Source organism: Neofelis nebulosa, chromosome 12, assembly GCF_028018385.1.
Source record: "Neofelis nebulosa isolate mNeoNeb1 chromosome 12, mNeoNeb1.pri, whole genome shotgun sequence".
In the NCBI taxonomy this organism is placed as follows: Eukaryota; Metazoa; Chordata; class Mammalia; order Carnivora; family Felidae; genus Neofelis; species Neofelis nebulosa.
The window spans coordinates 3,669,390-3,694,561 of NC_080793.1; the positions used below are offsets into that span (position 1 = coordinate 3,669,390).

The 25,172-nt window shown below is 61.4% G+C and overlaps 1 long non-coding RNA gene across 1 annotated transcript in view; it reads left to right on the plus strand.

Annotated features, from left to right (window-relative positions):
* Positions 1-2,653: 2,653 nt before the first annotated feature.
* The window catches only part of LOC131491127 (uncharacterized), a 36,471-nt gene continuing 13,952 nt past the window's right edge, over positions 2,654-25,172 (plus strand). Inside the window, exon 1 of the long non-coding RNA XR_009251318.1 lies at positions 2,654-3,287. This is a non-coding gene — a long non-coding RNA (uncharacterized LOC131491127). The remainder of the gene's footprint in view (positions 3,288-25,172) is intronic.

Consider the following 25,172-nt stretch of genomic DNA (forward strand, 5'->3'; position numbering starts at 1 on the left):
TACCAGCTGGACTCCCTCCTGCTCGGCCAGCAATGTCTGTGGCCAAAAGGAACAGGCCACCGTCGAGGTCTGGGAAGAATGCGTGGCCAGGCACAAGGGGAAGGCTCGCCCTCGGCTCGGGGGGTCCCTGCCGGGCTGGCGGGGGCTCTGGAGGTGGTATTCCAGCGCTCTGCTGACCAGCCCTGTGCCCAGAAACACCTGCCTCCCTTCTCTGGGCCTCACTCTCCTGCTCTGTGAAATGGGTGATGCAGAGCGATCACTCCCATGGCAGGAACAAGGCAGGTACCGGTGACGGATGGAGCACCCGTACAGGGCCCGGATCGCAGACCGCAGTGGGGAAGGGGAGAGGGGACGCCAGTGAGGCCCCGCCCCCAAAGCCATCCAGCCTTTCCATGCAGCCACCAGGGCCTGGCATGGCCCCAGGAGCGGTGGCCGACCAGACTCCGGACACAGGTCACTGTGGCCTCTTTCTCAGCAGTGGGGACCCGGGGGCGGGGACACCCAGGGTGCAGGGGTGCTCGGGGCAGCTCCTCCCTCAGAGGGAAAGAGAACAATGGAGACGTTCTCTGGGGTCCCCCCAGGCCAGGAGAAATGGGAGGAGCGCTCCCCCAGCCCAGAGAGCTCTTCCCCGTGACTATTTCCCTGGCGATGGTAGGGGGTCAGCGGGTTATACTGGCTGTGACTCTGCACTTGAATGTGTGAGCCCCCGAATTCACCATATACACTGAGAGGCGGTTTCACTGAAAACTCGGCAGGAAGTTGCTTCGGCAGCTTGTGAGTCTCAGTTTGGAGCCCTGTCCTTCCCAGAGACCTCAGGGCCTGGACTGTCCTCCCGGTCCCCCCCCCCCAGAGACCCCAGGGCCCAGGCTGTCCTCCAGGTCCCCCCAGGCGCCCCAGGTCCCAGGATGTCCTCCCAGTCCCTCCCGGAGACTCCAGGGCCTGTGTTGTCCTCCCGGTCCCTCCTGGAGACCCCAATGCCCTGGCTGACCTCCCAGTACCCCCAGGGACCCCAGGGACCGGACTGTCTTTCCGGTCCCCCCCAGAGACCCCAGGCTCAAGCTGTCCTCCCAGTCTCTCCCAGAGACCCCAGGGCCCAGGCTGTCCTCCCAGTCCCCCCCCCCCCCCGCCAGAGACCCCAGGGCCTGGGCTGTCCTCCCGGTCCTTCCCAGAGACATCGGGCTTCAGCTCAGCCTCAGCCACCACACGCCCCGGGGCAGCCTTGGGCCCTCACGAGCTCTGTCTCTCAGGGTCCGCAAGCACAGCTCCTCACTGCCCCTGTCCCCCCAGCCGGCGGGCGACACCGCATCACCGGTGCCGGCCTGGACGTGACGATCAGCAGCTTGGACGAGAGCATCCGCCGAGCTGGCAGGGGGCACGTCCCTTGGTCCCCTCTCCGAGACCTCTCCGGGTACAGACCTCACTTGAACAACGCCTCTGACAGGAGACCATCTCTGGACCTGCCGGGGAATCCAGCCCCGGGAGGAGGCGACGACCTGCTCTGCTCTACAGAGGGGGAGACCGAGGCAGCATCGTCCTCCCAGGCCGGTGCCTGGGAATCCATGCTTGCCTGGGGGCAAATACCAAGCCCGCGAGCTCCCTCCACATCTAGGATGCCGTGGCTGTGACGACACTGCCTGGTCACGTCCCCTGCACCTGGCAAGCTGCGGTGACCCCCGACTCCTTACCTGACGTCCGGAGCCCCGAGTGAACTGGGCCAGATGCCCTCCCCGGGGTGTTCCCCTCCCCCCTCCCTAGTGTTTTCCTCCCCCAGGGAGCCCACCATCCCTGCCCCTCGAGCCCCCTGCTCCCACCGCCCCGCTCCATAGCTCCCATCCAGAACACCCTCATCTCTAAGGCTGGCTTCAGAGGTCACCTCCTCGGGGTCCTGCCAAAGCCCAGGCTCCGGGTCAGAGCGACCCGGGCTCACACCCACAGCGGGACCACGTCAGAGTCGTGTGACACGCAAGCTCTATGCCAGCTTCTGGGACCTCGGTGCTCTTTTTGCAGATGGGGTCGGCGGCTCCCACCTCCGGTGGGTGTGTGGGGGATGAAAGCAGGGAGGTGAAGGTTTCCGAAGTGGGGAAGCTTGTGGGCGGAGGGGGCTCTCAGGAAGGCAGGGGGAGGGGATGGGGAAGAAGGAAAGGCGGCCTGACCTCCCCCCTTAGACTGGTGTCCACCTCCCCCTCCTCCTGGCTCAGCCACGCGCCCGCATGAATAGCGGAGTGGAGTGTGGGGGCCAGGTCAGCAGGGTGGGGGTGTGTCTCGTTTCCCTCTTGCCCCCGTGTCTCCATACCCGCTGCGTCCAGCCGCCCTGCCTGGGTGGAGTGGCCGTGGGCCCAGGCCTAAGAGGATATGAGGGTCACTGAGCGGGCGTCGGAGATCGGATACGTGCGACCCAGGTGTCGTGGGCTCCTGCCGCGAGGTGGTCCCGTGCGCGCAGTCCCGTGGTCCCGGTGCACCTGCCCAGGCTCCACCTGCCTCGACCTTTGGTGGGAGCACCTCCCTGCCCCCAAGGCTCCCGCGCCACATCCTGCCCAAAGGTGGGAGCCAGGGGCCACTCTAGCCGGACTGGTGAAGCTCCTCCTCCAAGCGCTCATGGAACAGTCAGGAAACTGAGGCCAGGAGAGGCAGGGACTGGCCAGGGACCCACCAGGTGAGCAGAGCCTAGAGGGGCTGGGGGAGGTTTCAGGTCCTAGGCCAGGGCTTCACTTTCCCAGGGGGTTTTCGAGGGAATGAGAGCCTCTAACATCCTGGAGGACCACTGAACCCATCCCGTGTGGGGTCCTTTCCTCTGGGCATCCCCGAGTGGGCACAGGTCCACGCAATTGCATGGAAACACAGTCCCCCGCCCCCCAGTAACTAACCACCCGCGTGGGGGTCAAAGGATGAGTGGACCCTGGAGGTGACAGGGGTTGGGGAAGAGAAGAGGTGTGGGGCGGGGACCTTGTCTCCAGGGAACATGCCCATGAGGGGAGCCACGCCAGGCCGATGGCCAGGGGACCCCCAGATACCCCCGTGTGTATCACAGGCACCCCCATTCTAGAGAAGCACCCCACTCAGCTCCCGTGGTTGGAGACCTTCGAATGCGCGACGTGTTCTCATGCTGTGTCCTGATACCTCGAGGCTGTGGTCTCAGGAAAGCCCACAGGGAGAGCCTTTTCCCACCTGCAGACGGGGGGTCAGGTCTCACCCCCGAAGGCTGTGGTCATGTGCCCGGAGGGACGCAAAGGTGACACCGGGAGGCCCAGGACTGGCTGGTCTAGCCTGACACTAGCCTGATCCGACTTGTGAGTCGCACGAGCCTCCCTGTGTCTGTGAGTGTGTGTGAGGCTGTGTGTGTTTGTAAGGATGGGACGTGGGGGGGAAGCCACCCAGAGCAGGAGTAGGCTGATGGGAGGGTCATGTCCACACCCCAGGTCAAGGGTGACCGGGAGGGACAGGGTGAGTTGTGTAGAGCTACAGGACACAGGGACACATTCTGGTGTCCGTCCCCGAGCCCGGCCGGAAGCTGGGGTGCAGGTGCCCTAGGGGTCGGCACACACCTGGGTCTGGGCTGAGCAGGAGGCCATGACCTCAAGGAGACTCCACTCGGCCCTCTCCTGTGTTCCGTGCCAGGCGCACCCCTTCCTCATCCTTCCACGGCCACGTGTGCCCACGAGCCTCACAGGATAGCAGGCACGAGACGTGTCTACAGGTGGCTCCCTGATGGCGCCCCCACAAGTAGATGCCACAAGGACCCCACTGGGCAGATGGGGAGAATGGGGGGCCCCAGGAGGCACGGGGTCTGTGCAGGGTCCCAGCAGTGGTCAGGAGGAAATCCCAGGTCTGAACCCAGCTCTGTGGCCCCAAAGCCGTGGCACCGGCCGCACCAGGCCTCGCGGGGACGTGTCTGGGCTGTGTTGGTGTCACTGTAGGGACAGGGCATGGGGTGGAGGGGAGCCCTTTGCAGACTGGGAGGGGCTCCTGTGGGAGGAGGAAGCCGGGTAAGGGGGCCCCAGGAAGTGACCTCACATCCCTGGTCACAGAGCCCGATTGAACTCACAACCCGGGTCACCAGGCACCCACGTTCTGGAGACAGCGCCCGACTGGGCTCATTCGTTGGGACACCTTCGCCTGACGAACATGTTCTCCTGTTGTGTGCCCGTGTCCCGCAGCTGCCGGCTCAGGGGCGCCCTTGGCCGCGACGCTTCCCGACCCTGGAGACAGTGGGTCAGGTCGTGCACTGGACGCCTAAGGTCTCTATCTCGCAGGGACCCAAAGGTAACACAGGGAGACCCAGAGATAGCCGTTCCAGCCCGACACCGCTCTGATCTGACCTGTGCGGTCCCATGTGCCCTCCCGTGTGTGTGTGTGTGTGTGTGTGTCTGTGTGGAAGGAGGGGTCGTGTGTGGAGGGCCCACCCGAGCAGGTGCAGGCTGATGAAGGGGTCAGATGCCTGGTGGGCAAGTCAGGCTCACACTCGGTCAAGGCTGGTTGGGAGGGACAGGGTGTGCTGGGGTGGCCCTCTTGTCCCCGATGTTCATCCCAAGCCCTGTAGGTGGATGTCACTGTGTCCCAGGGGCAGGTCTATGCACACTCAGGTCTGTGTCCAATCTGGGAGCCCCAGGTGGAGAGGGTGGAAGGACACTGAGGATGGCCGGCCGGGGCTGTGATGTCTCCGGGCCGTCCGCGGGTCACTGTCTTTACAGAAATCAACTGATGAAATCGGGAAACGTCTGGCCGAATCCCGATACACCAGCCCTACAGAGTTGTGCGTGTGCCCCGTCGCCCAGGAGGGCCACCCTGGACCCAGGGAGAGAGTGGCTGCACGGAGGTCTTGGGAAGCAGAGCCTGGGGATGACCTGGGAAGGCCTCCTTCACCGCCCCGGCCCCTCCACAGGGTCCTGGTTCACCGGTCCTGGGATGAGGACCCGGAACCCCCGGAGCCAGAGCCCGAGGGTGAGAAGGCTGGGGTGGCAGATGTGTGTTCACGGGGTCCGGGCGGTGCTGGGCCACCCAGGGAGGAGCCCCCGGGGGCTCGTGTGGGGCCAGGAGCAGAGACTGAGAGCCCGGGCTGCGGCCTGCAGGGGGGCAGATGTCCTGGTGTGGGTTCCTGGCCGCGGCTTCTCGGGGAGGCTCTGGGGTGAGTTGTGTGTCTGCAAAGGCCCCTGGAGAGGCCGTCGCTGGGTGGGTGGGGGGCGGGGGGAACTTCCCTCCTCTCACCCTGAGGCTTTGGAGCCGCTGCAACCATCACTCTGTTTCCTTCTCAAGAGTCCGGGGCAGGACCAGAAGCTGGTGGGGCTCCAGAGCCCGACCCAAGGGCATCCGGGTCCTCGGCGTCTCTGCAGGCAGGGGTGGAGTCTGGAGCGACTCCTGCAGGGGCCGGAGAGCCAGCAGGTGACCTGGAACCTGTGCTGGGACAGCGGGCACCTGAACAGTGTCAGCTGGTTCCTGCTTCTGCTCCCGACACCGTTCCTGCCACCGCCCTTGTTCCTGTATGGATTCCGGCCACAAATCAAGGGCCCAAAGGCCTTCGAGGGGTGTTTATTGTATTTCTAATTGTTGCTCCAGTCCCAGTCACCGACCCCGTCACCAGAATGACTCTTCCTCTTCTCCCTTATCCTTTCTCTCCACCACGTTTTAGGTGGTACTTTATTTGTTCATGGTTTGTTTAAAATCCACATTAATCTTCAATAAAAATTTATTTTATATTGTGCAATTCCTGAGCACGGGGTACGCTCACGACGCTGTGAACCACGCCACAGAATTTTGTTGCAGAATATCTCGGTCCCCAAGGGTCACCGTGTACACGCAGCCCTCAGTGCCCATTCGTGTCCCCTCCAGCCCCTGGGAACCCGAGTCTGTTTTCTCTCGGTGTTCCGTTACCTACTCTGGAGGTTTCCGTCAAGGGGAATCTCGCCAGAGATACCTTTGGGTCTGAACCAACTTTTCAGACGAGACAGATTCATTTTTGTACTTTGTGTTCGTTTGAAATAGACTTTTTCTCCTTTGATATTGAAATCACAATGGATTAAAGATTAGGTGGGAAAAAGAGGCCCCTTCGGTGACAATGGTCTCAGGGTGGAGACCCCTGTTTGTGCTGTGACACCACAGCCTGACACGAGAGAGGACACGGCTGGTCCTCCCGTGGCCCAAACAGAAACCGGGAGATGCAGAAGGCCGGACGGTCACATCACGGAGCGGAGAACATCCCTCATGACCCAGGGCCCGAACGGTTCACAGCCTTCTGCACCAAATAATGCTCCAAAGCCAGTGCGTTCCCCGGGATGGAGGCCAGACCCGTCCCAGTCCAAGGGGAGGCAGCCCCCATGGGAGCAGGCATCAGAGATGCGGAACGTCCCGGGGAGGGACTCGGGCAAGTGAAACCCAAGGGACGCAGTGCTGGGCACCTTCAGACGGGCAGGTTTCTGGTCTGGGGACCCGCAGCCCAGGTGACAATGTGAGGAAGCACAGGCCCCAGCCGATCCACAGCGAGAAGTGTGACCGGCACCCCTCTCTTGGACAACAGAGCGCAGCCCCCATCCGCGGCCACAGGCGCGGACCCTCCCCCAGCAGGGCTCGTCCCAGGACCAGCGGAGAAACTCTGGTGCAGCGTGTGGGGTGAGGCGGGTGCCAGGTAGGTGCTCTTCCCGAGCCAGCTTTCCCTGGGGCTGGGTGCTGGCCACTCAAGTCTCTTCCTCTGCATCCTGTGTCCCCACATCAGAATTTCCAAAGCGCCCCAGCCCTGGAACATGGGCCGTTTGTGAGTTTTCACTCCCAGCTTCCTCAAGGGATCAACTGTGTGCATAAATCTCTCCTTTTTCAGGACACAAGCCGTCAAGTGGACTTTCTGGGTCAAATTTTATATCATGTGTCAGGTACAAGCCTCGGCTTTCAACCTCCACGGTCTCCCGGGCCACTGAGATCCTTGCTTGGGAAAACGGGGGTGCAGAGCCCCGGGACTGTGATCTCCAGGAGGGATCGGGCAGGCGAGCTCTGAGTGGAGTGACCAGGGTACCTGGGGTGGCCGGCCCAGCAAAGACCGTCCTGACCCCAGCCCCATACCGGCCCCCACGATGGTGGCGGTGGACGAGGAAGGAGCGGACACTCGTGTGGGTAGTTCCACAGCTGGTGCCAGAGCTGCTCTGGCTCGAACGGGGGCTCTAACCCCGGAACTGGCCCCAGGGCTGAAGCCGGAGCCGGCCCCATCTGTGCAGCTGGGGCAAGAGGCGGTGTTGGACGGGGCTCCAGCTCTAGGGAAGGTGCTAGAGCCGCAGGCACCTCCAGAGAGGACCCAGACCTGCTTCTGCAGCCGGATATGGCTCTGGAGCTGAAGCTAGAGCTTCTGCTGTGGACTCTGGCTCTGGCTCTGGCTCCGGAGTGGGTGCTGCAGCGGCTTCAGCTTTGGCCCTGGAAGTGCAGCTGGCCGTGCAGCCCGTGCGAGCGACGCAGCCGGTGCCAGAGTCCCGGGGGATCCGAGCCCGGAACCGCTGCGGGAGCTGTCCATGGTGCTGGAGCTGCTCTGGTTCGGAGCTGGCTCTCGTCGCGGCTGCGATGCCGCGCCCGGTGCCGGGGGCCCCGCTTGCATCGCCGGTCCTGGATCTGGCCCTCCGGCTGGTGGGGAAACCGGCGGGGGAGCTGGTCGGAGCCCCGGCGTTGGCTCCACCTGCGGACCCGGCGTCCGGGCGGACGCCGACACCAGAGCCGGCGCTGGAGCGGACACGGGCTCCGGCACAGGAGGCGGTGACGGAGCCGGTGCCAGAGCAGGACGTGGCTGGGATGTCGGTGCCGGAGCTGGTTCTTTGTCCGGAGGTGGCATCGGCTCTGCGTCTACCACTGGTGCCCAAGGCAGCTTTCGCTCTGGAGCGGGCGCAGCAGCTGGCACTTGCGGGGGCTTCTGCTCCGGACCCGGTATGAGAACTGCTGCTGTGGCAGGCTCTGACCCTCAACTCGGTCCGGACTCTAGTTCTGGAGCCGATGCTGGAGCCGATGCTGGAGCTGGCTCTTCCGTGCACCCTGGCACCGGCGCTACATGGGCCTCGAGCAGCTTCTCTCTCTCAAGTGGGCACTGGAACGACCACCGGGGCTGACACTGCAGTTGGCCAGAGAGCGGCCGCCATCTCTGGAGGCAGCGCTACAGCCGGCATCGAGCCAGGGCTGGCTGGCGGGAGAACACCGACCCTGACCTTGGACCTGGCACCACAGCTAAAGCTGGAGCGGCCTCGGTCTCGGCAGTTGAATCAGTGCCGGACCTGGAGTTGACTCGAGCTGGGAAGTGGCTTGACCTCGGGCCCTGGAGCCGGCTCTGGCTGTGGTTCTGGGCTGGTGACAGAACCCGCTGTGGCAGTGGCTCAGACGCAGAGGCCGGGGCTCAGACTGACTCTGGGTCTGGAGCTTCGGCGGGAGCTGGCTGGCTCTGCAGGTCTCTCAAGCTCTTGAGCCGGTGCCGGAGCTGGCTCTCGGGTGGGATCTGGCGCTGAAGCCACTTCCGGGGCTGACGCTGGCTGTGGAGACGGTTCCAGCCCTCGAGATGCCTGTAGCTCTAGTCGTGCTGCCGGGAGCGATGAGGACCAGGTCTAGTTCGCTCCTGCCTTGTCCGTTGCTCTGGAATGTACGTCGGTCCGACCCACACTCCAGAGCTGGCTGGTGCCGGACCTGGCAAGTCGGGTGACGACAGAGCTGCCTCTGTCTCTGCAGCCGGTGATACCGCGGGTGCCTGTGCTGGTTCCAGCCCTTCCGCTGGTCCTGGAGCCGGTGCTGGAGCTGGCCGTGGTTCCGGGGCTCTCACGTGAGCCGATGTGAGAACAACAGCTCTGGACTTGACACTGGCTCAGGTGGGAGAGCCGGCCCGCGCTCCTTACCTGCCGCTCTATCTGCTGCTGGGCTTGTGCCGGAGACGCCCCTAACTCCGGATTCGATACCAAAGAGCTGGCCCTGAAGGCGGTGCGAGCTTTGGAGCCGGGGGTCGAGCCGGCACCGTGGTCGGCACCGTGGTCGGCACTGGTGCCGCAAGAGGACGAAAATTGGCCACGCGAGCGCCTTCCCACGTGCCTTTGCAAAACCAGAACACGTTCCAGCGCCGCGCAGAGAAGCCCCAGCCCGAGGATCCACCCCAGGGCGTCTTCCTCACCTGTAGACCGTATGCGTGAATATCAAATACCTTTCTTTTCTTCCCTTCCTTCTTATCGTGTAACATCTTATCGTGTAACATCATATAAGATGCATTAATAACGGCTCACTTCACATCATAGGATGTAAGTCACAGGATATCGAAGACTAGCGTGGACGTCCCCTGAGAGCTCAGCATCCTCCTCGGGGAGAGGATTTGTATGGTTTGAACTGTACGTGGGACAGCTGTGCTACGTTAGGAGGGAGGATGACTTTCTCACTCTCTTTCTTTGGAGCTAAACCTGGAGAACCTCAACGACCACAGCGCTAAACTGCCTTCCCGTTCCCACTTTAAGAGTCTCTGTCACTTGCGGGCCTTAGAGACCGAGCGCCACGCAGCGTGCAAAGTGCCTCCCCGGTCCAGGCCTCGTGTTGCGTACTGGGCTCTGCGGGCACCTCCTGGGAATGCCGAGAAGTGCGTGGCTGATGCTTTCCTGGCTGAGGACACAGGTGACCCCCCAAGCCCTCTTACCTGGAAGAGGCCAAGTTGTGGGCTCAGGGCTGCCGCTCACGAGACCGGCCGGAAACACCGTCAGCACCCAGACTCCCGGAAGAGAAAAACGGGCCTCCCGACGCGAGGCCTCAGAAAACAAGCCAGAAACGGTCTTTTCGGAATGTGGACTTCCACAAAGGAAGTCAGTACAGAAGATGCTGTATTCCTTCTGCCATGCGTCTCGGGTGAGCAGGGGTTTTTGCCTCCTTGTCATTACCCGTTAGGACACATGCTTGATATGCTCTGTTTCCCGTACAGTCGACTCCATTGATGCTAAAAATTCTCACTCTATCGTCGGGACAGAGAGGAGGAAATTATGGCATACGCGTGCCAGAGGCAGCCACCACCTGGAAGATCATCGTTACTATTTTGATTTCTAGTTGTCCCTTGTGGGGCGTGTCATCTGAACGGGCCCACCCCCAGGCACACAGCGGCCCGAACGAGGATAACCAGGACCAAAGAGCTCCCATCCGGATCCTGATGAGCTTCCAGAGAAGTTCTGTGTGTTTGTGTGAGGGAGAAAGACAGAGGAAGAGGGAAAGCGACACGACTTCGTGGTTTTCACGCTGCTGTAAAATCCGATCGCCACTAAGTACAGAAAACGCTTGACAGAATCCAACACCATTTCGTGATACGAACGCTCAAAGCAGAAACAGAAGGGAACTCCCTGAGCGCTCCTAAAGGCCACCTACGAACAAGCCACAGCTCCCGTCACCCAGAACGGAGACAAGACTGGAAGCCTTGTCCCTGAGTTCAGGAGCAAGACGGACGAGGCCCAAGCCCCCGGCAGCAGCCCACGCTGTCCTAGAGGTCTGGGCCGTGTCGACGAGGCAAGAAAGGGGGATAACAGACATCTAGATCGGAGGGAATGAAGGAAAGCCGTCTCTAGTTGCAAAGAACATGACTGTGGACATGGGAAATCATACAGAATACACAGAAAAGCTTCCGGAAGTAATAAAATAGTTCAGCAAGGCTGCAGGATACAAGCACAGTACCAACAAAGAAATTGTACGAGACGGTAAACTGGTGCAGCCAATGCGGAAAGCAGCATGGAAACTCCCCAAGACATCGAAAATAGAAACACCATGTAATCCGGCAATTCCACTTTCGGGTATTTAGGGGAAGAAAACGAAACACTCACGCCAAAAGATATCTTACCCCCGCCTCCCAGCACTACTTACAGAGTCAAGACGTGGAAGGAACCCAAACGTCCACGATGGATGGACGGATCAAGAGGATGTGGGAGTGTGCGCACACAGAAACGTACATATCATAGAATACTAGTCAGTCATAAACAAGGAGGAAACCCGTTTGTGACAACACAGACGAGGATATTATGCTACGGGAAATAAGTCCGACGGAGAAAAACAGATATCATGTCTCCTTTGTAAGTGGGATCTTAAAAACAGAGCTCAAAGAACTCACAGACAGAGCAATCACACTGGTGGTTGCCAGAGGCAGGGGCTAAGGGATGAGCGAACCGGGGAAGGTGGGCGAAAGGTACAAGCTGCCGGTGATAAAATAAATAAGCCTAGGGACGTGATGTGCAGCCTGGTCACTATAGTTAATACTGCATTGCACGTGTGGAAACTGCAAAGGGGTAAATCTGAAAAGTCTCTGTGACAAGAAAAAATGTGCAACTACGTGTGCAGATGGACGTTAACAGGCCCTGCTGTGTGATCACTCGGCCATACACACAGCTACCCAATCATCGAGGTACATACGGAACTGACTGAATGCCACGCGTCCGTTCAACAAAATCAGGGGCGCCCGGGGGGCCCAGTCGGTTAAGCGGCCGACTTCAGCTCAGCTCAGGATCTCACAGTTCGTGGGTTCAAGCCCGCATCGGGCTCTGTGCTGATGGCTCAGAGCTGGAGCTGCTTCGGATTCCCTGTCTCCCTCTCTCTCTGCCCCTCCCCCACCTGCACTCTGTCTTTCTCTCTCTCTCTCTCAAAAAGAAACACTACAAGTAGGTGAACTGAAAGACAGCATCACGAAAGCTAGAAGGCACCCTACTGAATGGGACAATGAATCGGCTAAGGACATATATCCTAAGAGACTCGCATGTGGAATGCATATTAAATCTTACAACTCAATAGGAAGAAACCACGCATCCAATTTAAAAATGGGAAATGCAGGGCGCCTGGGTGGCTCAGTCGGTTGAGCGTCCGACTTCGGCTCAGGTCATGATCTCACAGCTCGTGAGTTCGAGCCCCGCGTCGGGCTCTGAGCTGACCGCTCAGAGCCTGGAGCCTGCTTCTGCTTCTGTGTCTCCCTCTCTCTCTGCCCCTAACCCACTCACATTCTGCCTCTGTCTCTCTCAATAATAAATAAACATGAAAAAATTTTTTTTAAAAATGGGAAATGCAGGGGCGCCTGGGTGGCGCAGTCGGTTAAGCGTCCGACTTCAGCCAGGTCACGATCTCACGGTCCGTGAGTTCGAGCCCCGCGTCAGGCTCTGGGCTGATGGCTCAGAGCCTGGAGCCTGTTTCTGATTCTGTGTCTCCCTCTCTCTCTGTCCCTCCCCCGTTCATGCTCTGTCTCTCTCTGTCCCAAAAATAAATAAACGTTGAAAAAAAAATTTTTTTTAAATAAAAAATAAAAAAAAAAGGGAAATGCAGCTGAGGAGACATTTCTCGACAAACGATAAACAAGTGACCAACAATGTTCCACATCGTTCTTTAGGATGGAAATCCAATCAAAGCCACCATGACATACAAGTTCACATCCACCAGGACGGCTGTCATTAAAAAGATAGATATTAAGAAGTGTTGGCACGGATCTGTAGACGTTGGGGTCCTCCTCCTATGCTGGCAGAAATATAAAGTGATGTAGTCCTTTGGGAGACAGTCTGGCCATGTTTCAAAACGTAAACACGGAGTATCCATATGATCCAGGGATGAAAACCTGTGAAAAGCCTGACCGTGAACATTCACAGCATTGCCACTTACAGTTGCCCAAAGGTAGAAACGCCCCCAATGTCCATCGACTGCTGAGTGGATACAGAACACGGCCTATCTACACCATAAAAATGATTTGAAGAACATGATCAGGCTTGAGACCGACTGAACTCCCGGTCCATGCCGCACTCACGGTGAACCTTGACAACATCAGCTGCATTTAAAGGAGCCTTCGGAAACCAGCACATCCGCGTTATTCTGTGTGTAGAAGAGGCCCAACACAGCCTCCCTAGCTACAGCTGGGCGCCTGCTACCAGGTCATTACAGGAAAAATGACCTCAGGTGTGCCCCTGCCCCCAGGCGCCCCGAGGGGGTCGAGGGCAGTGGTGGTGGACGGTGCTCCCCTTGGTACCGAGGATGCGCCCTCTCACCTGCTGGATGACGGGGGTCCCCGATCCTCCATGGAGGGACGGAGGTCTCCAGCCGGTCCCTTCATACACAAACAAGGACAGTGCAAGACAAAGGCCCGGGGACAGGCAAAGGATCCCCGGTCCCCCGGGGCAGCTGGGCAGTCGAAGGGCACCCAGACCTGCCCCAGCACCGGAAAGTCCTAAGTGGACTCTGGGCACCGGCTGAGGCCCGTGCAAGGGCTGCAAACTGTGGGCGGGCACGGGTCGCCCTGCAACAGGTTGCGCACACCCAGTGCGCACGACGAGGCCCCACAGCGGCTGGAGGAACCCTTCCAACACCCCCACGGACGTGCGCCACGCGGGACCAGGAGGGGCGGAGACTCCCGGGCGGGATGCGCGCCCTCCTGGCTGGGTCCCAGGACGTGGCTAAGTGAGGACAGAGGCCCGCGACTTGAGCCCGAGCCTCCCTTCCCCTGCCCCAGGCGTGTGTCTCCTCTCCTGCCCTGGTTGGAGGGCCCCAGTCCTGCCCCAGTGTCCCCACCCCTGCCTCCGACGTCCCCACCCACTGCCTCCTGCTACCCTCCAGCCCTGCTGGGAGCCCACACTGCCCCCAGGCTGGGTGAGCGATGTGGTTCCACCTCAGGCCCTCGGGGACAGTTGGGAAACAAGCCAGGAAAGGCGGGCACTGGCCCAGGGCAGCTGTAGGAAACACCTGTGCGCTCACTCCTCTGTCCCGGCTGTTACTGGCCATGTGAAATTCTGGAACAAAAGGTTGGGCCAGTTTCCGGTGGAATATAAAATGTAGACACTGCAGGGAGGGCTGAGACCCAAGAAACACAGCAGGATTCCGGAGGAGATGTGCGTCCCCCAACATCCCCGCCCCCGCCAGGCGGCCCTGCCGCCCCAGACCCTGCACGCCAGCCACGGTGTCTCCCGCCGGGGTGCTGGCCGGGGTCCAGCGTCTGCCATGACCCTAATTGTAGAGGATCTCGTTTCAGAAAATCTAGAACAGGGTGTTATGCAGACAGCGTGTGTGATACCTTGTTCCAGTTACTGGCATATTTCCTACAGGATGCTAGAAATGAGAAAAAGAACAGTGATGGGCCCGGAGACACCCCATAATCCCACCGCTGGCCTCCACCTCCCCTGGCTCCCAGGTGGGTCCTGGGCGTTTGAGTCGGCATCAAACTGGGAAAAAGGTGCTTGGCTTTCTGCGGCATCACCCTCGGACGCCCCAGTGTCGGGGCTACAGGGACTGACCGGCTAGAGGTCACCTGCTTAGCCCCCACGCGTGTCCAGACGGGCAGGCTGCAGGCCCCGGGCGCTTCTCCCTGCCCCTCCGCGTCAGCTCTGTGCTTGCCCCTGCCCCTCGCCTGGGGGCCGTGTGGACTCCGCTCCCTCCCGCTACTCCCTCTGCTGCAGGCCGGCGGCCACCACGTCCCCAGCCGGAGAGGGAGGGCCGACGAGAACACCCGCAAGCGACGTATTTCTGGCGTCTATGCCCGGCTCGAGCGGCACCCGCTCCGGTCAGCTCCAGGCGCACACACCCCGTCCCGTTCCCTGCTGGATTCTCAGCCCTCAAACTGTGCCGGGTGAGGAATAACACTTCACATCTCGCTGACTCACTGGGACCGTCCCAGAGCCGCATGACGCGGGCCCCGCTGTTTACAGCGACACATGGGAGCCGCGGCCTCGTGTCCATTCATTCATCACCGCAGGCGTCAGCACCCGTGTCTGTCTGCTGCTGTGTGCAGGCACCCGCACACGATGGTGAAGCCCAGACACCACCCTGCCCTCGGGCTCACAGCCTAAGTGGAGGGACGGCGTCTCCCCCACAGTCAGCAGCTGGGGCCACAGAGGCAGAGCGTCCCCACCCTCCCCAACCTGCAGTGACCCCCGACTCCTGGCCCGACTTCCGGCGCCCTGCGTGAGCTGGTCCAGACGCCCTCCCCTGTGGGCAGCCCTCACCCCACTCCGGCCTCCCTAGGGCCTTCCTCCCCCAGGGAACCCACGGAGCCGCGGCCCCTCAGAGGCCCCTGTCGCCACCGCCCCTCCCATGGCCCCCACCCAGGACGTCCTCATCTCCAGGGTTGGAGCCTCCTCAGGCTCCCGTGCGAGCTCAGGCTTTGGGTCGGATTGTCCTGGGGGCAAACCCACAATAGGGTCATGTCCCAGCCCTGTGACCCACAAACTCACGTGGTGGGGGTCAGAGCCTCATTTTCTTCGTTGATAATGGGGTCCGTGACTCCCATCTCAGGAAGGTGAGCAGGAGGCACGGGGGTCACCTGGCTGGGGGAGCCCCAACCCAGGACAAGACCTGGGCTGGTCAGGGCAGGGCTCCATGAGGGTGAAGACTGAGTCCCTTGTTCCCGTTCACCGCTGGCCTTGGTCGCTTAGAGCTGAGTGCCCTTGATCCCGGGGCCGCAGTTCATGTATAAGAAGGGGTGAAGTCAGTGAGCACCCCGGGGAGTCCCTAGCAACTCTAACCACCCCCAACACTCAGACATCCCCACGATGTGCCCCCTCCTTCCGGGTCTCCCTCCCACCCCTCTGACCCGGCCAGGGCTGCGGCCAGGGACAGGCTGCCCCTTGTGTCCCGGGTTCTGGCAGGAAGACAATGGGAGGAGGTGGAGAGAAGGAGGGGGAGGCGGGAGGTGACAGGCCGATCCTCTCCTTGCCCGTACTTGGTGTCCACCGTCTCCTCCAGGCCCCCTGCCCCGGCCGTGCACCCAGCTGGACCCTGGGGGGGAGCGTGGGGTCTGTGACAGCTGGGACGGTATAGGGACATTCGGCGACCCTCGTGTACCCGCGTGTCCAACCCACCCGGCCCTCAAGTCTGCAGCCCACTGGCTGGGGTGAGGCTGACCCGAGGGCTCACAGGATTTGGGGTTACAGGGCAGCGGTCTGGAGGCAGGGTGCACACGGGATCAGTGGCACGGAGCCCCCCGGGGAGGGCACACAGCCGTGCCAGGCCGAGGACACGAGACCCAGCTGCCCTTTGCTAGGGAGGCCTGTGTGCCTGGCACATCTCCTCTCCATCCACCCAGGAGGAGAGCCTGGGCCCTGTCCACGCTGACGTCACTCCACGCCCAACCTCAGGGCCAGGTGGGAGACTGAGGCCAGGGACCGGCCCAGGACACGTGAGGTGGGCAGAGTCCAAGCAGTGGGGGTCTCCGTCCTAGGCCAAACTCAGTCCTCCCCTGGGGTTCGCCCTGGGAAGGAGACCCCTGAGGTCCCGTCGGATCCCTATCAACCCCATACGAGGTGGGGCTGTTATATCTGCATGTCCCCAGACCGTACAGGCAAGCACACGCACACACACACACACACACACACGCACACTGACCACCCGGCAGCGGCTCAAGGGGAGTACACCCTGGAGGGGGGAGGTGACACCGGGGCAAGAAGAAGGGGACTAGAGGCAGTTCTGCCACGGGGCAGGGGTGCCCAGTGTGCTGGCAGCATGACCAGGGCTCTTACGTGGGGTGGGGAGACGTGCCAGCCTGATGGCCAGCGGGGTCTCCAGGGTACCCAGGGGGCTGCCTGGGCTGGGCACTTCCCCAGGGCACCCAAAGAAGACGGGATCTGGGGTCCTGTGTCCACCACCAGCCTGGATCTAGAAGGAGACACCCCCCTAGTGGGAGGGGGCTACGGGACAGGCCTCAGCTTACTCCTGTGTAAATTGGGCTGCATAGATGTGGTGTCCCAAGGGTCCCACAGGCTTGTCTGCTGGCCCTGGACCTCCACCCCTGCACCAAGATGCTCCTGGTCCTGGGAAAATGCTATCTCCTCCCTCAAGGTCCTTCTGAGCGGAGGGCAGCCTGGGGACTTGGAGGACCGAGGACCTGGGTTTGCAGCACGTGGCCAAGCAGCGGACCCTGGTGTGGGGACCGAGGTCAATACCCTCCTTGTCGGAGCCCCGGGGCCTCATTAGGAAGGGCTTCCAGAGGTAGTGCCCTGGCTGGGGTGAGGAAGCCTTAGGAGTGAACGGGGCACCGGGACGGGAGAGGTGGAACGGGGGCCAAGGGAGGCTTGTGAAGTCCTCACATCGCCCTGGAGCCCGCAGGTCCTGCCCCTGTGCCCCCCTAGGGCCAGGGAGGGCTGCTGCCTGGACTACACCCAAACAAACGTGTGTGTTTTGTTTTCTGGTTTCCAAGCCTGGGGCTGTCATGCCGGTGCTGACCACCAGGGGGCAGGCTGTGTCCACTGTGCTCAGTGAAGTCTCTGGAGGGGGAAGGGACGCTCAGGGGTCAAGCTGGGCGTCCCCTGCCCCCAACCCAACATGTACCTCTTACTATTAGTCTGCATGTCCACAGCGTGAGCTGCTCAGAGGCAGGTAGGGACTCTGAGTTCCTCTCTGGACGCATTCAGCCCCTGTACCTCTTACCCTGAGCAGGGGCTGTGTTGGGCCCAGGGGCCGGAGTCAAAGATCCCGTGAGGTCCCAGCCCTCCAGGAGCTCACAGCCCAGAGGGGGAGGTGGGTCAAAGCACAAGAGTGAATCCGTGTGAAAGGAAAGACCAACACTGTCGGGAAATGAAGCAGGGTGAAGGAGGGCGGCCAGGGGCCCTGGGTGGGTGGGGGTCTCACAGGCTTCCAGGGTGGCTCTGATGCTGGGACCCAGAAGGACAAGAGGAGCCAGTCCCACACACGTCTGCAAGCAGTGTGCTCCGGGGACAAGCAAAGCTGCAGAGACTCAGAGGCACGGAGGGTTTGTCCGCAGAGGAGCTGAGGAGGAGCCAGTGTGGCCGGAGAGAGCTCGGGAGGGAGGAGAGTGGGCCCGGGCCCCAGCCTGGAGGATGGGCTGTTGTCTATGCTGGGGGACACATTCACCTTACTTGGACCACCTCACACTTTCTGTACCAGTCTCCCGGCTCGGCTCAGCTGGGGGCCTCAGCCCCACGTTCACCCAGGAGGCCAGGGCTGCAGCCTCAGCGGAGGCTCGACTGGGGCAGGGTCCGCCTCCAAGACCGCGACCGGGCACGTGCTCTTGGCAGGATTCGGCCGGGACTGGGGGGGTCTCAGGACTTCTGTGTCTCAGCCCGGAGCCTCTGCAGGTTCTTGGCACTGGGCCTCCTGGGGCAGCTCATATTGTCTGCTCTTGCTTCGTCAGAGGGAGACACACACACAGACACACAGACTGACACAGAGACAGAGAATGGACCCGGGAGAAAAGGAACCCAGAGAAACCACAGGCTTTCATGAACCAGCTTGGAAGCGACACCCATCGTTATATTCTCTCCCTCAGAACCGGTCACACGGGCCTTCCACCGGGGAGGGGAGAGGATGTCACGAGGATTCAAGAGGCTGTGTTAGTAAAAGAGGGCACGTGTCAGAGATAGAGACCCCTGTGCGTGCTGTGACGCCACAGTCTGACGCCAGCCAGGACAGGGCTGGTCCTCCCGTGGCCCAATCACAAACTGGGAGATGCAGAAGGCTGGACGGTCACACCACAGAGGGGAGAGCATCCCTCACGACCCAGGGCCAGAAAGGTTCACAGGACTCTGGGCCAATTAATGCACCAAAGCCAGTGCGTTCCCCGGGATGGAAGCCAGACCCGTCCCAGTCCGAGGGAGGCGGTCCCCACGGGAGCAGGCGTCAGAGATGCGGGGCGTCCCGGGGAGGGACTCTGGCAAGTGAGACCCAAGGGAGGCATTGGTGGTCTCTTCAGACGGGCAGGTTTCTGGTCTGGGGACCGGCCGCCCAGGTGACAAGGTGAGGAAGCACAGGTCCCCAGTTCAGATGTGATGGGCTCCCGTGTCTGGGAGAGAGTCCTCAGGCAGAGAGGAGGGACCAGGGGCTCCAGGGGGATGTGGCAAGCCTGCCGGGAACCAGCCCCTCCGGCTGCAGGTGAACCCAGGTGCCAGAGGGACCTGAACGGGACAGCAGTGCGTGGCCGGCCTCGCTTTCCCCATCCAAGGCCAACGTCTTCTGCAGCCCTTGCCACACCGCCCCTCGTCTCCAAGCAAAGTGGTCTCTTCACTCAGGTTCCCTGGTGCCCGTTCAGGACAAGGATGCCTCCCGGTAAGAAAGAGGAGAGCCGGCGGGGCTCACCCAGCCCGGGGGCCCTGGCAGACAAGCCGGCACTGGGCCTGTGGACCACGGCCCTCTCCTGCCCCCACCGGCACCGTCTGCCCTCTGTCTGCTGACCCCCACCTCCCAGGAGACAAATCCAGCCCGAGGACCGCCTCGGGGTCGGCCTGGGAAGATCTGGGTGTTAGGACAGGTGAGGGAAGACACAAGGGGTGTTCTCGACTCCCAAATCTGACGACCCAAGTCTGGGAGGCGAGAGGAAGATGGGAGGAAATGCAGGGTGTGCATTTGCACGTCTTCCTAAGAGTAGAGGTGGGTGGGTGACCCAGGGACTCGGGCGGAGACCTGACGCCTTCAAGGGAGCCGGGAGGAGGATCCGAGAGAACCAGAGCAAACCCACAAAAGCACAGGGGCGGCGGGAGGTGCCGGAGACCTACGTGTGCGGGTCCTCCAGGGCCCCCACCCTTCGCTCTGTGTGTGTGTGTGTGCGCGTGTGTGTGTGTGTGTGTGAGTGTGTACAATGGTTAAAAACCTTGGTGAATATGGCTTACGTGTCTTCTTAGGGTGAGGAGGGCCATGGGGACGGCGCTCCCCTTGCTGGCTGACGGGTGAGAGGCCGTACCACCTCCTGGGTGGGGTCCGGGGCTCGCTTTTGGGATCCAGGTTCGGGCACACAGCGGGGAGCAGACAGGGTGCCGAGGGCAGGCATGGACGCATCCACAAAGGGACAAGGACAGAAGCGGTTTCAGTCAATGACAGCACCTTTCGCATATCAATTCATCTGCTTATTCGAGAAAGGTAAACGTCCACTACATTGCGGGAAGGTTCTGGGGACTTGGACTTAGAACAATGAGCCAACCTAGTTCCTGCTCGCATGGAGCTGACTGCAGCAGGGAGGGGTTCACTGAGGAATTCTGGTGACAGCCATGTGGTCTCGCTGGGATCAGCGGGCTCGTCCAGCAGCTTAGGACCAAGCCAAGTGAGGCCCGCGGTGGAGGGGCTATGCCCGAGCCACCCCGGATAAGCAAGCCTCCGTTCCCTTGGCCTGTCCTTAGATTTCCCATGTGTCCCACGGGTGTGTAGGGAAACAAGGCCCTCGATTTGTCCGTGAACTTGGTCTCGACTCTTCCGGGCAGAGGAGGAAGAACTTCCTGCTGGTCGGTCTCCCCACTGGTAACTCCAGGAGAGGGGTTGACGTCACCAAGGGGACGGGGCGGCACCCCCGGGGGAATGGCTAGGGATCCTTTTCTGGTTAGCGGCCAAGCTGGACTGGGAGCCCTGGCCTCCAGACTGCGTCCTCAACCTCCCTCCCACCCAGATCCTCCCGCTTGATCCCTTGCTGTGACCTCCGCCTGAGATCCCGGAGGAGGCCCGGGAATGTCTCCCAGGAAGGAGGGGCTACGTGGTCGAGCATGTGTTAGCACCCTGGAAGGAGCAGGAACAGGGCTCCCCAGACCTTCATCTCCAAGGGCAGGTGGAGGCAGGGCCTCAAGCCCAGTGAGTGCATGCACCTCCCATTTGTTACCAGAGGGCAGAACCTTCTGTCTGGAGCAAGGGCCAGCGTTTTCCCGGGAGCCCAGCAGACGGCTCTGGAGAGCTCAGGGTAGACCCAGACATCCATGTCAGGCCCCGCGGGGCCTCGGTATCGGGACTGGGCGACAACAGGAGACGTGTCTCTGTGGACAGATGCCAGGTCTCAGGCCACCTGCCACGGGCTCTGCCCTCCAAGTTCTGGGTGACCTTGGACAAAACCTCGGTGTTCCCTGCTATAAAAAGAAGCGATGGGTTCCTCATGGGCTCGTCGAGCTGTGCTTCTGGGATTGGGGGTCGGGCCTCTAGGGGGCCGTGGACGTTCGGGGAGTCCACGCCTCATCCCGGTGTCACCCTGAGCAGCTCTGTCCCGTGTTTGCCACACAGGGCTTCTGCCTTAGGTACCGTCGGGACAGCGTACGCCCGCCCCCATATAGGTGAGGTTTAAAACCGTAAGGGCAGGTGAGCCCTGGGCCAAGCCTGTCCCTCCGGGTCTCTGCTCCTCTGTTCCTTGTTGTCCTGTGCGCTCAGGGGGGACCAGTGGGTATGCAGTCTGGTTGCTCAGTCTACGGGAGTCCAGCTGAACCTGCAGGTCATTCTTTTACCAAATCCCATCGTCCCGCACTCGCTAAGTCCAGGCCTCGACCCACAGCCCCCATCCTGTCCCTGATCCCACGCTGGTCATGGGGAGCAAATCTGCAAGCTCCTCTGAGACCAGCAGGCCGGGACCCCAGGAGCAGACCCAGGGAGAGGAGAGGGCTCCCCCTGCATCCGGCAGAGGAGCTGAGGGTGGGGCAAGGGGCCCAGACCCACATGTGAACGAGGGCATGTTCGGAGGGGCCTGTGTGCCCAGCAGGCTCACCCTGGGCTGGAGAGAAGGCCTTGCACTTTGGAGAAGGCTGGGAGGGACGAAGGTCCAGCCTCCCTCATCCACTGAGGCGGTTGGGGCCGCCTTTCCGTTCAGGCTCCACAGGCTGGGACCTGGGGCAGGTGGTCTGGACCTTCTGGACTCGTGCTTCCTTGCAGGCACATGTGCAGAGGCCTCCTCCCAGACTCGTCAGAGGGGACACGGCACAGGAAGATTCAGACCCTGCAAAGGAAGATGCCACGTGGGGGACCCCGTAGGGTCGTGCTCACTGAAGAGGTCATGGTGCTCAGCACACAGCAGGGACCTGAGTTCCCCAGCTGAATTAGGGAAGGAGGAAGGGAAGGAGGGAGGGAAGGGAAACCATAGAAGTGGGGTCTACCCCAGATCAGGTCAGAGGTCTGGTCAGAGGGCGTCACAACTCGGGCCCTGGAAGGGGGCACGGGACACGTCCTTCTGTCCCTCCAGTACTGACCTGCCTCCACGTGGGACCTGTTGACCTCCTGGATCGTCTCCACCTCCTCCGCAAACAACGCTGAGTGTTCCCAGAAGGGGGACAGTGGGTAGGGGCCAAAGAGGGGCTACCGGAATCCTGTGCCCTGGGGGACTCTGGGACAGCCTTCCAGGTGGCCCTTTATGTCCTCCAGGCACCAGGCCACGATTCCACCTCATGTCTCAGGGAATGTGCCCACCCATCTAGAAGGCCCGTTACATCCCCATGTCACAGATGGGGACACCGAGGCTAATAGCACAGCCTGGGTCACTAGTAAGACGAGCTGGTCAGGAAGCCCATCTCCTTGACTTTGGATTGTCCTACCCGCAGGCGTGCATCTTGGCGTCCTGGAGCACGGGGTCCCTCTTCCTGGGAAACCCCACCACCTGCCGGGGGCCCCCACTTAACTCTGGGGAGCAGAGCTGACCAACGCGCCTGGGGCCCCACATGGGGCTGGGGAAGGGCCGACTCCGGGCTCTGGGGGCTCTCCCAGTATTGGGCCAGCCGGTCCCCTGCAGGACGAGGACTTCTCGCTGGGGATCGGCTGGGGCCTCTGCTTCCTCACGTGGATACCTAGGGTGCCGGTCCCCAGGCCAGAAACCTGCCCATCTGAAGGCCACCAGCGCTGCCTCTCTGGGGTCTCGCTTGCCCGAGTCCCACCCCGGGACATCCCGCATCTCTGACGCCTGCTCCCATGAAGGTCGCCTCCCCTTGGACTGGGACGGGTCTGGCCTCCATCCCAGGTAACGCACGGATTTGGAGCATTATTTGGCCCAGAGGCCTGTGAAACGTTCTGGCCTTGGGTCGTGAGGGATGCTCTCCCCCCTGTGGTGTGACCGTCCAGCCTTCCGCATCTCCCGGTTTCTGTTTGGGCCACGGGAGGACCAGCCGTGTCCTCTCTCGTGGCAGGCTGTGGTGTCACGGCACAAACAGGGGTCTCCACCCCGAGACCGTGCCCATTGTCACCGAAGGGGCCTCTTTTAACCCACCTAATCTTTAATCCATTGTGATTTCAAGGTCAAAGGAGAAAAAGTCTATTTCAAACGACCACAAAGTACGAAAATGAATCTGTCCCATATGAAAGTTCGGTGCGGACCCAAAGTATCTCTGGCGAGATTCCACTTGAAGGAAACCTCCAGAGTAGGTAACGGAACACGGAGAGAAAGCAGACTGGGGGTTCCCAGGGGCTGGCGGGGGCACAAATGGGGAGTGAGGGCTCCGGGTACACGGTGACCTTTGGGGACCGAATTATTCTGCAACAATATTCTGTGGCGTGGTTCACAGAATCGTGAGCATGCCCAGTGCTCAGGAATTGCACAACATAAAAAAAAATAAAATTTTTATTGAAGATTACTGTGGATTTTAAACAAACCATGAGCAAATAAAGTAACAGCTACAAAGTAGAGGAGAGAAAGGATAAGGGAGAAGAGGAAGACTCATTCTGGTGGGGGGGCGGAGACTGGGATTGGAGCAAGAATTAGAAATACAATAAACACCCCTCGAAGGCCTTCGGGCCCTTGATTTGTGGCCGGCATCCCTGCGGGAGCAAGGGCGGTGGCAGGAACGGTGTCGGGAGCAGAAGCAGGACCCAGCTGACTCTGCTCAGGTGCCCGCTGTCCCAGCACAGGTCCCAGGTCACCTGCTGGCTCTCCGGCCCCAGCAGGAGTCGCCCCAGACTCCACCCCTGCCTGCAGAGACGCCGAGGACCCCGATGCTGTTGGGTTGGTCTCTGGAGCCGCACCGGCTTCTGCTCCTGCCCCGGACTCTTGAGAAGGAAACAGAGTGATGGTTGCAGCGGCTCCAAGGCCTCAGGGTGAGAGGAGGGATGGTCCCCCACCCACCCAGCGCGGGCCCCCCACCCAGCGCGGGCCTCTCCAGGGGCCTTTGCAGAGACACAACTCACCCCAGAGCCTCCCCGAGAAGCCGCGGCCAGGAACCCACACCAGAACCTCTGCCCTCTTGCAGGCCGCAGCCCTGGGCTCTCAGTCTCTGCTCCCGGCCCCACACCAGCCCCTGGGGGCTTCTCCCTGGGAGGCCCAGCACCGCCCTGGTCCCATAAACACACATCTGCCACCCCAGCCTTCTCACCCTCGGGCTCTGGCTCCGGGGGCTCCGAGTCCTGATCCCAGGACCGGTGAACCAGGACCCTGTGGAGGGGCCAGGGCGGTGAAGGAGGCCTTCCCAGGCCAACTCTAGGCTCTGCTTCCGGAGACCTCCGTGTGGCCACTCTCTCCCTGGGTCCAGGGTGGCCCTCCTGGGCGACGGGGCACACGCACAACTCTGTAGGGCAGGTGAATCGGGATTCGGCCAGACGTTTCCCGATTTCATCGGTTGATTTCTGTAAAGACAGTGACCCGCGGACGGCCTAGAGACATCACAGCCCTCCCCAGTCATCCTCACAGTCAGTCCTTCCACCCTCTCCACCTGTGGCTCCCAAATCGGACACAGACCTGAATGTGCACAGACCTGCCCCTGGGACACAGTGACATCCACCAGCAGGGCTTGTGATGAACCTCCAGAACAAGAGGACCACCCCAGCAGACCCTGTCCCTCCCATCGACCCTTGACGGGGATGTGAGCCTGACCCGCCCACCAGGCATCTGACCCCTTCATCAGTCTGCCCCTGCTCAGGTGGGCCCTCCACACACGACCCCTCCTTCCACACAGACACACACACACACACACACACACACACACACACGGGGGGCATGGGGCCGCACAGGTCAGATCAGAGTGGTGTCGGGCTGGACTGGATGTCTCTAGGTCTCCCTGTGTTACCTTTGGGTCCCTGCGAGATAGAGACCTGAGGCGTCCTGTGCACGACCTGACCCACTGTCTCAAGGGTCGGGAAGCATCGCAGCCTCGGGCTCCCCTGAGCCGGCAGCCGGCGGACACGGGCACACAACAGGAGAACATGTTCGTCAGGCGAAGGTGTCCCAACGAATGAGCCCAGTCGGGCGCTGTCTCCAGAACGTGGGTGCCTGGTGACCCGGGTTCCGAGTTCTGTTGGGCTCTGTTACCAGGGAGGTGAGGTCACTTCCTGGGGCCCCCTTACCCGGCTTCCTGCTCCCACAAGACCCCTCCCAGTCTGCAAAGGGCTCCCCTCCATCCCATGCCCTGTCCCTACAGTGACACCAACACAGCCCAGACATGTTCCCGCGAGGCCTGGTGCAGCCGGGGCCGTGGCTTTGGGGCCACAGCGCTGGGTTCAGACCTGGGATTTCCTCCTGACCAGTGCTGGGGCCCTGCACAGACCCCGTGCCTCCTAGGGTCCCCCGGTCTCCCCGTCTGCACAGTGGGGTC